The sequence below is a fragment of the Phyllostomus hastatus genome, unplaced genomic scaffold, assembly GCF_019186645.2.
Source record: "Phyllostomus hastatus isolate PE091 unplaced genomic scaffold, TTU_PhHast_1.1 phas_contig_58, whole genome shotgun sequence".
Taxonomy (NCBI): domain Eukaryota; kingdom Metazoa; phylum Chordata; class Mammalia; order Chiroptera; family Phyllostomidae; genus Phyllostomus; species Phyllostomus hastatus.
This window is the reverse complement of record NW_025333916.1, coordinates 26,954,727-26,967,780: the sequence shown is the minus strand read 5'-3', so window position 1 is coordinate 26,967,780 and position 13,054 is coordinate 26,954,727. Positions and strand designations below refer to the sequence as shown.

General features: G+C 35.6%; 1 protein-coding gene across 7 annotated transcripts in view; it reads left to right on the top strand.

The window, feature by feature from the left end:
• Nucleotides 1–13,054, top strand: part of ERBIN (erbb2 interacting protein) — a 121,471-nt gene that overhangs the window by 23,414 nt on the left and 85,003 nt on the right. The gene's annotated exons all lie outside the window — the stretch shown is intronic.

Below are 13,054 nucleotides of genomic sequence, written 5' to 3'. Positions count from 1 at the left end.
CCATGTGCCATTCAGCCTCTTTAATTATGTAGTTCGTTTTCTGTGCAACTTTCTAGCTTTTTCTGTTTGTTTTGTTTTGTGTTGGAGATCTTTTCAAATGATACTTCAAGGGCATACTTTTTTTTCTTAATTGTTCTTTTATTCTTTCATCATGTAGTAGAATTACTTAAATAAGGTCCCTGTATGTACAATTTGACTATTTTGACTATAATTTTGATGCTTCTTAAAAATAAGATTTGAGTTGACATTTTTAATTTGTTTTACTTATTTAATAGGATGTGAATACCATAGCTAATAAAAGTAGGAAATCTAATCCAAAGAAAGGAGTAAGGAACTATGTAACTTGTAAGTCATTTAGCATCATTGCTGTGATAGAACATCAGATTTAGCTAAGCTTCCTGTGAGCAAAGATTCTCATTATCCTAAATATAGAAACATCTCAAGTTCTTTAGAGTAGACAAAAGATTTTTCTAGCATTTAAATTCTAAATGATTTCCAAAATGTGAATTCCCTTATGTGAGAGCTACTGAGTAATGAATGGACAGTCTAAGTAATGAATGAACAGTGTTGTTGACAATAATTTAACAGCACATATTCTATGTGTGGTTCTCAGGCTCTTTTTCATAATTTTTTTTTGGTAATAAAAAGAATGGTACAATATATAAAAATTTAGTGAAGATGGATTATGTATGACAGTAGGCTAATATGCTTCCAAATAATACATATTTTTTTTTGTAGTGTAACTTGATCTAAAATAGACATGGATGGATACAGTATTTTCAGTACTCCTTAACCATCATTGTACTAGTTTGAAGTTTTTCTAGCTGGGTAGAAGACTATTTTCAAGATTTTGTTTTCTAATGCAAGAATGCCAGATCAGAAATCAATTTTGCTTATTGACACTCTGGAAATGAGTTGAGGAAATGGTATGTTTATTATTGCATTAAGAAAGTTGAAGAGTATTTATGTCTGATTAAAAGACTGTTTCTTCTCTACAGGAGTACTTGTTATTATAAGCTTTGTAGTTTTTTTCAAGAGGCAGGTTTAGATTTCCTGTCGCCTTAATGTAAACGCTTGATTTAAACCACTAAGAACACCAAAGAATATGACACAGATGATTTTAGTTTAAGAGATTTTCAAAATTTCCATTTTTGAAATAAACATTTACATGTCTGCTGTTAATAAAGTGAACCACAAATCATACTTCATATTCTCACAGCATCCTTAGTAGTGAGGCAATAAATAGGTGACTAAATGATGTGGTTAAGAAATAAAAGGTAATGTTTGATTATTAGAAGGAAATTAAATTTTTGTTTTTCTTCCAGTCTTCTTCATATATGATGCTGTTTTACTTAAAAAGTAAGTGGGTCTTTAGCCCTAAGGGATATTTAGAATGGCTTAATAGAATTAAAATATTATACCTAAAATAATAATTTGAATCCCCGTAAAAGTGTATCTTTTAATAAATAATACTTTCATCATGTGGTGGTATTCTTAAGCTTATAAGTGTTAATAAGCTTTTATTTTTTAATTACTGCTTTTAAAAAATATATTTTACTGATTATGCTATTACAGTTGTCCCATTTTTTCTCCCCTTTATCCCTGTCTGCCCTGCATCCTCCCTTCCCCCAGAACTCTCCCCACTTCATGTCCTTGGGCCATACATATAAGTTCTTTGGCTTCTCCATTTCCTGTACCATTCTTAATCTCCCTCTGTCTATTTTGTACCTACTATTTATGCCTCCTATTCCTTCTACCTTTTCCCCCATTCTCCACTGATAACCCTCCATGTGATCTCCATTTCTGTGATTCTGTTCCTGTTCTAGTTGTTTCCTTAGCTTGTTTTTGTTTTTGTTTAGGTTCAGTTGTTGATAGTTGTGAGTTTGTTGTCATTTTACTGTTCTTAGTTTTGGATGTTCTTCTTTTTCTCAGATAGGTCCCTGTAATATTTCATATAGTAAGACCTTGGTGCTGATGAACTCCTTTAACTTGACCTTATCTGGGAAGCACTTTATCTGCCTTTGCATTCTCAATGAAAGCTTTGCTGGATAGCGTAATCTTGGATGTAGGTCCTTGCTTTTCATGATTTGACTGCTTCCATCTACTCCCTACTTGCCTGCAAGGTTTCTTTTGAGAAATCATCTGATAGTCTTATGGGAACTCCTTTGTAGGTAACAGTCTCCTTGTCTCTTGCTGCTTTTTTTTTTAAGATTCTCTCCTTCTCTTTAATCTTGGGTAATGTAATTATGATGTCCCTTGGTGTGTGCTTCCTTGGGTCCAACTTCTTTGGGACTCTCTGGGCTTCATTGACTTCCTGGAAGTCTATATCCTTTGCCAGATTGGGGGTTCTCCTTCACTATTTTCTCAAATAAGTTTTCCATTTCTTGCTCTTCCCATTCTCCTTGTGGATCCCCTATGGTTTGGATGTTGGAACATTTAAAGTTGTCCCAGAGGTTCTGAAGCCTCTCCATTTTTTGAATTCTTTCTTCATTCTGTTCTGGTTGAATGTTTATTTCTTCTTTCTGGTTCAAATTGTTGATTTGAGTCCCCATTTCCTTCCCTTCACTATTGGTTTCCTGTATATTTCTCTTCATTTCACTTTGCATAGCCTTCCATTTTTCTCCATTTTGGGACCATACTCAGCCAATTCTGTGAGCATCCTGATCTCTAGTGTTTAGGTTGGCTGTCTCTTCATCCCTTAGTTCTATTTTTGGAGCTTTGACATGTTCTTTAATTTGGACCATATTTTTTTTTGTCTGAGCATACCTGTTACATTGTAAGGGGCAGAGCCTTAGGTATTACCAGGGTGGGGCCACCCAGGTTGCTGCATTTTGGCACTGTATGTGGAGGATGGGTCCTAGAGGGAATAATGCTGCTTGCTTGGCTTTCTGCCGACTTTTAGTCACTTCCGCCACTACTCACAAGCAAATTGGGCCTCCTGGTGCTGATTTCCAAGTGGGTAAGTCTCTCTCTAGGACCCTGTGGGTCTGTCCAATGAACTCTTCTGTGAGGCTGAAAGTTTCTCCTGCCTCCTTAACCCCCACAGATTTTTACAGTCAGAGGTTTGAGGCTTTATTTCCTGGGGCTGGAACCCTGGGTTGCACGGTCTGTCTTGCTTCCCAGTTGTTCTTCCCAGTTATCCAAATAATTAAGCTTTGAAAAACCTTTCTATAACAAAATGTCAAGAGTGGTTTGACTTTCTTTGGAAGGTTTGTAATGTTTATAATCATTCCCAAGCTAAGTTAACCCCAAAGCAAATACACTAGCTTCACAAAAAAAATGAGGATTTCAAACTGTTCTCTCTTGTGGTATTTTGTTTATTTTGTTTTGCTGATTCCTACTTTTTTTCTGTTCTTTGCTCATGGCTGCTTCTCAATAGCTTCTCTTCTCTTAAATTTAGGAAAAAATACACTTAAAATTAAATTCATGTTAAGAAATTAGAGCCTTGTCTTCACCAGCTGAATTTGCATTTTAATAGAGGTTTTTGGAGAGAGTCCAAAATAAATAAATAATGGTGGAATTTGAAACACTGTGGCACAGTGTCCAGAATTCTCAGATCAGGTCGTGCTTTTCAATGGGTTTGGCTCAGTTTCTCGAGTAGTATATACACTGCATAAAAAAAAAACCCATATAATATTGGTGTCAACTGATGTCCTGATGTGTCTTTTTTAAAGTTATTTTTCAATTGAGCTATAATTCACATATTGTAGAATTTACCTGTTTCTTTAGAGTATACAGTTTGGTAATGTTTAGTACATTTACAGGGTTCTGCAACCATCCTGAGCGAGGGTTGGGGTAATCCCAAAAACATTTATTACCCCACCTCTCGCCTTAGAAACCCATATCTATTAGCAGTCACTCCTGTTTCCCCCTACCCCTAGACCCTGGCAACCACTAATCTTTCTGTTTTTATTAATTTGCCTATTTGGAATATTTTATAAAATTGGAATCATATGATATTTGGCCTTTGTGTCTGGCTTCTTTACCATAGCATAATGTTTCCAAAGTTCATCCATGTCATATCATGTATCTCGGTAGTTTATGTCTTTTTATAGCTGAATAATATTCTATTGTATGGATATACACCATTTTATTTATCTAATCATTTGTTTTTGAATATTAGATTATTTTTACTTTTTGAACTCCGTGGTTAATTCTGCTGTGAAGCAGTAGTTGCAAGTCTATCTGAAAGCATGGGTTTTCAATCCTTTTGATTATATACCTAGGAGTGGAATTGGTAGGTCATATGGTAATTATGTTTAACTTTTTGGAGGAACTGCCAAACTATTTTCCAAAAAATAGTTTGACTGTGACTTTACATTTCCATCTGTAATACATGAGGGCTCCAGTTACTCCACACCCTTCCTGACACTTGTTATTGCCTGTCTTTTTCATTAGAGCCATTGCTAGTTGGTGTAAATTTTATCATTGTGGTTTTGATTCATGTTGTCCTAATGACTAATGATGTTGAGCATCTTTTCATGTGCTTATTAGCCATTGATATATTTTGGGGAAACATCTATTCACATCTTTTGCCCATTTTTAAGTTTTGTTATCTGTCTTTATTGTTAAGTTGTAAGGTTCTTTATATGATTTAAAAATTATTTTCTTTTATTCTGTGGATTTTTTCACTTGGTAGATAGGACTGCTATTCTTTTTAATTTTAATTGGAATATCTCTAGTATTTCTTCTATTTTCTTGAACATGATGCTGTTTGTAGGTTTTTTTACTGAGGAAATAGCCTGTTTTTAGTTTACTAAGATTTTTGTCCGGAATGTTATCTTCCCTTTTGGCAGTGTCAAAAAGATTCATTTTTGTCCACCTCTTCATCTGTTTGTGTAATGTATTGTTAATAGATTTTTTTCATGTTTATTTATCTTGGCATCTTGGAATTTATTGTCCTTAGTCATTTGTAGTATTACTACAGTATTTGAGTTTCTGTTATGTAATTTAGGATTTTTGAAGTATTCTTAAATATGAATAGTATGTGGATATTTGTTAATTTTGATAGGTGTTGGTATCAGAGTTATATTGAGTTTGTATCATGAATTGGGAACATAATGAGTCCTGATGAACCTTATGGTTCAATTCCATTCCTTGAAAGTTCACAAGTTGTTTGTGTCTTTTAGAGAAGTAATTTATGGACAAACATTTAAATTTCATCCATGGTTTTCTACTTCTTGAGACAGTATTAGAATTTATATTTTTATAGAAAATGATCAAAATTTAAAATATATTACTATATATTTGAACTTAGTAATTTAAAAAATACACCTTTTTGTTTTGCAGTATATGCTAAAGGTCTGTGTGTAGTCCAAAATACATAAATATTTTTTATTTGTGCTATTAAACTCCCATTCTGATTCCTACTGGTGAGTTTTGTATCATTAGACTTGCTGGGAAATTGTTTATTATTAGTGCTTATATTCTGTTCCTACCACCAAAAACAGAACCAGCTCTTGGATTCATTCATCATTTTTACTTTTTCTCATTTCTAAATCATGACTTACTGCTTTATCCTTTAAATCCCTCCACTAAGTGGGGATATTCTGGCTCACCTCTGATTTTAACCCTAGGTGCAGAGGCAGTGCCATGAGGGCCCAGAGTCACTTCAGGCTGATCTTCCTAGTGAAAGTGAGTCCCAGTGATTTCTCTGTTAGGGGAGGTTGGCTAGACCAGGAAACAAGCATTGACTAGTAGTTAATAACATTGGCTAGTAGTTACTAATACTAGTAGAGGCAGTTCCTAATCTGTGGGAGACAAAAGCAGATGGGTAATAACAGGTCGCCTCTTATCCTATAGGTGGATAGTTCTGAGAGATGACCTGTGTGCTTCTCTGAAGGTTTAAGTAGAATGAGCCCCAGTTGTTCTTAGGGATGATATTGATAATGTACATTCCTTATTTTGATTTTCCCTCCATCTCTGTCATATTCTTCCTATACCCTCAGGTCATTTCCTAGATAGAAGACCTTCATTCAAGTGCTTATCTCTGCCTTTGCTTTTGGGAGATTCCAAACTGAGACAGTTGTCATTAGAGTACTTATTATTTAAAGAATTGATTATGGCCCTCGCCTGGTAGCTTGGTTGTTTGGAGCATCATCCTTGATATGCCAAGATTGTGGGTTTGATACCCTGTCAGGACACATACAAAAATCAACTAGTGAATGCATAAATAAGTGAAACAACAAATTGATATCTCTGTCCTTCTCTCTTTCTCTTCCCCCTCCCTCCCCTTCCTATACCCCTTCCTCTCTCTCTCTAAAATCAATCAATAAAAAAAATAGTTGATAGTATTCAGGACTTGAAACTGAGTATCACCAAGGACATGGTAGAGAAGATGGCTAAGATCTGTGTTCTCCGTCATTTTAATGTGTTAAGAGGTTGACATAAAGTGGAGCAACTAGCAACAGAGACTGAGGTATGATCAGTGGTATAAGAACAAAATTAGGAGAAAGCATTGTCCTGGAAGCTAAGTGAATAAAATGTATAAAGTAGTGGGGAACAATGCTGCCAGTAAGTCAAGTGAGATGTGAACTTAGAATTGTCTGTTGGATTTGGCAATACATAGGCTAAGGATAACCTAGGAAAAACAGTGTCCATTAAGGTGATGGAGACAAAAGTGTGATTGGAATGACTTGAAGAAAATTGATGGAATAATTGAAGGCACCATGTGCTGTATAGACAGCCTTTTTGGGATTTTGCTATAAAAGGGAGCAGAAAAATGGATTGGTAGCTGGAGAGATATCTTCAGGAGAGGTCCTTTTTAAGATGGGAGGAAAAATACACTTAGTTGTTACAGCATATTGCTGTATGTGTTCAAAATCAGTTGTCCCTTAGAATAGTTTAGAGAACTGGGATTCCCCTTTGTTTGCTTGACCATCATGTTCTGTTCCCATCAAGGCTGCCTTGATCATGCTTAAAAAGTTTGAGGAAAAGAAAGTGTTACAAGTCATTAGCAGATACTGTGGAGATTGGGAGTTATTCTGGTATAGAGATGAATATGGGGAAGTAAGGAGAAATACGAGAATACACACAAGGAAATTAATCCTGCCACAGGATTGTGTATTATGGGAGAAAGTTTAGAATCCACTTAAGAGTTTTTGAGAAAGATATTTCTAGGTTTGAAATAATGCCAAGACTGAATTTTCCTACCACATTAAGCAATATCATTGTGAATGTACGTTTGTGTTACATATTTGCCACAAATGTCACCTTGCATAGCTTTTATTGACCTATTGTTAAATAGAACCAACTGTATGTTGGAAATTTACACAAACTCCAGTATTTTCTGCTTCATTTTACCTTCCGTAAGTTTGGTTATGAGTCATATTGAGCTGCTTTCTTTCTTCGTTCTCCCTCTGCTTCCTCTGATTATAGAATGATCTAATGTTGGGCTTTCAGAGTTAAGTGAACCAATTAATTCTGTGTGAAGTGTTTGCATTTGTAGTCTTCTAATAGTGGAATGAAAGATTTTTTTTCTATAAAAATAATTGGGTTCATTTATCCCACAAATTATGTCATTCCTCCTAAAGTGAGATGGAGGAGAATTCTGAAGAATTTTCTTCTACCTTGAGCAGTTTTCCTTCACAGTGGGGTGAGTCAGACTGGATATCTTTCAGTGGAGTATATTTTATATAAATAGAACAGTTTCATCTACACTGGAAATCTCTTGATACTTCTGTTTTTATTTAGAATATAGAACACAAAAAAACCTTTGGCTCTCTGGTAAGAATAAGAAAAAACTGAAATGAATAAAAATCACACTTCAAAAAAATATAGCTAGCAAATAATCAGTGAAATCAGGCCTTAGTAAACTGAACTCCAAGAACATGAACCTCTCATAGGTGAGTCAGGTTTGTGGCAGTTTCGCTACCTGGGGGCATGTGCCTGGTATCAGTATTAAGATGAAGAAGTAGGACTTGCCTTAAATGGAAAGACTGAGGAACCGGGACAAATCATTCAATTTTTGAATGACAGTGGAGGCTTTTGGGAAGGGATGGGAATCTGACACAGCCCCAAGGCAAAATCAAATCCTTACGCCAGATTCCATCCATCTTGATTTTTGCCAAGAAGTAGCAGTAGGGGAGGGAATTGGAAAACCTAGAAAAATGTTTAGTTGTGCAACTATTAATGGTTCTTGAATTGTGGGACCCTGCTAGAATTGAATCTAAAGGCAAACTGAAGCAAAAATATCTGAAACTGCACTCCAAATTATCCCTACCTCAAATTTTGACAAGATCAAAAAGGTGGCTGTCTCAGCTCAAATTGACTTTACTAAGAATCTGAATTATCAGTCACTCATCTTAAGAAAAACATAGACTCTGGAAAATAAGGAAGACTCAACAAAATAATACTATAGTTAATTCTCAACTTTGATCTTACAAACAACATGTAGAATACTATGAAAAATTATGAAACATACAAAGAAACAGGAAAATATATTGCGTAATTGAGAGAAAACAGTTAACAAAAGCTGACCCAATTAGGAGACAAGGATTTTAAAGCAATTTACAGGGTAATGTGTGTGTGTTTGGGTATTTTAGGAGAATAATAGAAACCGAAAAAGAATGAAATACAGATTTTAGAACTGAAAAATGCATTATCTTAAAAAAATCTCTTCAAATGGGATTAACAGCAAATGTTTAGTAAGGGATAGAGTACAGGAAATGATAAATGTGTGAGTTAAAATGAAAGTCTGCTTTCTAGTTTTTAAACTTACATAAATGATAGTTGATAGTGTAAAGCAAAAAAACATTGTGGGATTTATAATGTGTAGAAGTAAAATATATGACAATAGCATGAAGTATGGAAGAAAGTAAATTTCAGTATAAATTATACTCTTACATTTCTTAGACCACTCATGAAGTGGTATAATACTTGAAGGTAGATTATGATGAGTTAAGAATGCACACTGTATATTTCTAGAGCAATCCTCCAAAAAGTATAGGTAAAGGCCATAAAATGAAATAGTGTGAAAAAATTAACTTTATTGGAAGGCAGGAAAAAAGAAGGAACAAAAAACAAATAGAAAATAAATAGTAATATAATAGACCTAGATTAAGCAACACTAATAATTATATTAAATATAAACGGACTAAGCACAACATTGAAACATAGAAATTGTCAAATTGGATGAAATAGCAGGACCCAACTACATGCTTCATACAAATAGGCACTTTAATTATGAGGAAAATTTGGTTAAAAGTAATAGATGGAAAAAGAAATAGTATATTAGCACTAAAAGAAAGCTCCTATGGCTGTAGTGATATCATGCAAGACAAAGATTATTAGCAGAAAAAAAGAACATCTTATAATGATAAAAAAGGTTCATTTATCATGAGACACAAGAATCCTAAGTATATATTCACTTTATAACAAGTTCAAGATAATGAAATAATAAAAGGAGAAGTAGACATATCCACACCTGTGGTTAGAGATTTCAAAATTTCAGTAGTTAGTAGGAAAGGAATGCCATAAATTGGTAAGGATATATAAGATTTGAACATCACTACCAACCAGTTTAACCTAATTGACATTTATAGAACATTGTATCCAAGAGATGGAGTATGTGACATTCAAGTGCTCATTGAATGTTCAACAAGATAGATGGTATCAGGGCTGTCAAAAAGCTTCAACATATTACGTATATTATAGAACACACGGGGTGGGGGGCAATTATTGGCCCACCCATGGATGCCAAAAACTGTTACAGAACACAGGGGCCAAGGGGGGTATGATATACTATTACCGAAAGGAATCCCCCACTAGGTTCGCTTATTCGCTGCCAGAGGAAAGACATCTCTCAATGCCAGAGATTTGTGAAAAGGAAAGGAAATATTTATTTAAAGCTATACAGACTTAAAGTAGTGAGCTAATGTCTTCGTTAAAATATCAGAGTCCTTGAGGATACCCACAGACGCACACAGTCCTTCCTTCTTCCTCTGTCCTAATTTGGGGTACCATATCTCAGGAAAAGAAGTAGATTCAGGCTCCCAACACCATCAGTTGTGTCGTCTGCCAGGATCAAGCCATGGTTCTTGTCTGCAGAGCTGTGGGAGTCTCCATCCTGGCCAAAGCTGTGTGGTTTTCCCCTCCACCAAAGCTGCAGGGGTCTGTACCCTGGCAAAACTGTGTGGTTCTCCCTGGCAAAGCTGCGAGGGGGTCTCCACTCTGCCAAAACCACATGGTTCTCCCCTTAATGGCCGCCTTGTCTGGGTTTTAAATCCTTGTGCCAATCTTCCTCTGCAGCCCCATCTCCGACTCCTCCCACAGTCGGCCACACTTGCCAGCACTCCCATATCCTTCCAGCTTTACTGGGCTGCCATAGTGGGTCTGGGCAGGCATGGCCCCATAGTGTGGAGCCAATCATCTCCAAGCTCTCACACATGCGCTGTAACCAGTGGGAGTTGCCTCCCAATTGGTCTTGGGTGGAAGTCACTTCCATCCCTCTGGTTCAAAGCATGTCCACACCTATTTAACATATCTATGCAACCAGTTAAAGGTTATAGATATGTTAAATGACCATGCCAGAGGTCAGCTGCAAAGCTGTTGCTATGCAATACAGCTCTCAATGGCCCTGCTCCATGTGTCCCTTCCCCCAACTCACACCTGTGGGGCGGGGGGCAGGGTGAGGACATCCTATATATTTTTCTAATACTTCCTGGACACCTTGAGTTCTGGACCCCATTCCAAATCCCTATTTGGGATACCCCTATTGGCTATACCCTGTTACACAAAGGCTTAAAATCATAGTACTATGTTCTTAGGTTATAATGGGAGTAAATTAGAAATCAGTAACAAAATGAGGATTAGTAGATTCCCAAATATTTTGAAATTAAGATGATTCTGAATAATTCACGGTAGAAGAATAAACCAAATGGGAAATTAGCATTTTCAAGTATTTCAACAAAAAAGATAACATATCAAAATTCATGAAGTGTAGTTCAGAGAATTTATAGCTTTAAATTTTCAGGAAAAAGGTACTAAAATCAATTATTTAAACTTTACCCCATGAATCAGAAAAAGAGACAATTAAATTCAAAATAAATAAAAGGCAGAAAATAGAGAAAACTGAAGTCAATGAAATGGGAAATATAAGAAAAGGAACGTTACAACACTTCTTTGAAAATCTCAATACAGTTGATAAATTTGGAAGATTGATGGCTTAAAACAATAGCAGTTTATATTTCTCCTAAATTTGTGAGTGATCTTTCATCCCAGGCTTCCTTATGGAATCATACTCTAAAGCATCATTCAAAGAAGGTAGAGTTGGAAGTTACAAATTTCCTTGATGCATAAGCACTGTTATTTGTGCCACCTTGAGTTGTTTTATAAACAAATCACAAGATCAGTCCAAATTCAAGGAATGGGGAAATTAGATGGGATAGTTTAATCTTTGATGGTGTAAAACATTGTGACCAGGTTTCTTAATTTACAGTGATTAAATCAGAAATAGTAAAAGGTCTGAAATTTTACTGTACTTACAAGCTAACATGTTAACTGACCACAAAACATAAGACCTCTATATCACCAACAAAGAATTTATTACTCACTACAAAAGTCCAGCCAGGGCAATATCTACTGTCAATTACCTGAGCTTAAATCTTCACAGGGTGACACAATGAAAGTGCTCAAGCAGTAATGTGCAGGAGAGGAACACCAAATTAGGAAACTCTGATGTTACAGAGTACCATTGGTGACTTCTATGTCCTCTCCTGTGCAGATTACAAGAGAGAAACCTTATTTTTAGTCAAATTTAAGCATAGGTCTGGAAGAAGGTCTCAGTGTCAATAGTATTATTATTTTGGAATGTCTACTTATATAAATGTCTTAAATTTGCTATAAATGACATTGCTTAGAGGACCCAGACCAAGCAGAAATGTGAGGTGTTAATGGAGAATTGTTTTCTAATACAGTGTATCCTTTTCTACAATAATTTGCATTCATCCTATATACACAGTTTGATCACTCCTTTTTCCAAAAGTCTTGTCCCATTAGAGTATCAGGCTTGAAGTTCATTATCTTATTTAAATGAGGTCCAAGTACAGATGAGGCTATGGCGTTTGTAATTAGAGAAATGCAAAACAAAAATACAATGAGATACTTATATGCACCCGCTATAATGATTAAAATTGAGAAAGACTGGAACTATCAAGGTATTGATTAAGAATGTAACGAACTCTGGGAATCTTAAATGTTAAAATCACTTAAAAAATGAAAGTAAACATAATTAGAAACTATGAATTACCCACCTGTTTCCCTTCCACATACTAACTCATAAGAACCAAAGCCTGCATTCTCATAACACTTGTACACAAATGTGCTCTTTTTTTATTATATTTTATTGATTATGCTGACAGTTGTCCCAATTTTTCATCCCTATTCGTGCCCATGGATCATGCACATATGTTCTTTGGAACTCCATTCCTTATACTGGCTCTTCCCCCCCCCCTTTTTTTTTCTTTTTTAAACATTTGGGATGTTTCTTTTTCTTTTTTTTTTTTAAGATTTTATTTATTTATTTTTTAGAGAGGAAAGGGAGGGAGAAAGAGAGCGAGAAACATCAATGTGTGGTTGCTGGGGGTCATGACCTGCAACCCAGGCATATACCCTGACTGGGAATCGAACCTGTGACACTTCGGTTCACAGCCTGCGCTCAATCCATTGAGCTACGCCAGCCAGGGCTCCTATACTGGCTCTTAACATCCCCCTGCCTATTCTGAAACTACCACTTTGTCTTCTTAATCCCTTCATCTTTTCTCCCATATCTTCAGGCCCCCCACTCCCCCCTGGCCACCATCACAGTGTACCCCATATCTCTTATTCTGTTTCTGTTTGCTTAGTTTGTTTTTTAGATTCAATTGTTGTTACGTATTTTTTTTTTTTTGCCATTTTATTCATAGTTTTGAGCATCTCCTTTTTCATCAGTAAGTCTCTTTTACGTTTTATATAATACTGGTTTGGTGATGATGAACTCCTTTAGTTTTTTCTTGTCAGGGAAGCTCTTTATCTGCCCTTTGATTCTAAGTGATAGCTTTGTTGGGTAGGACAATCT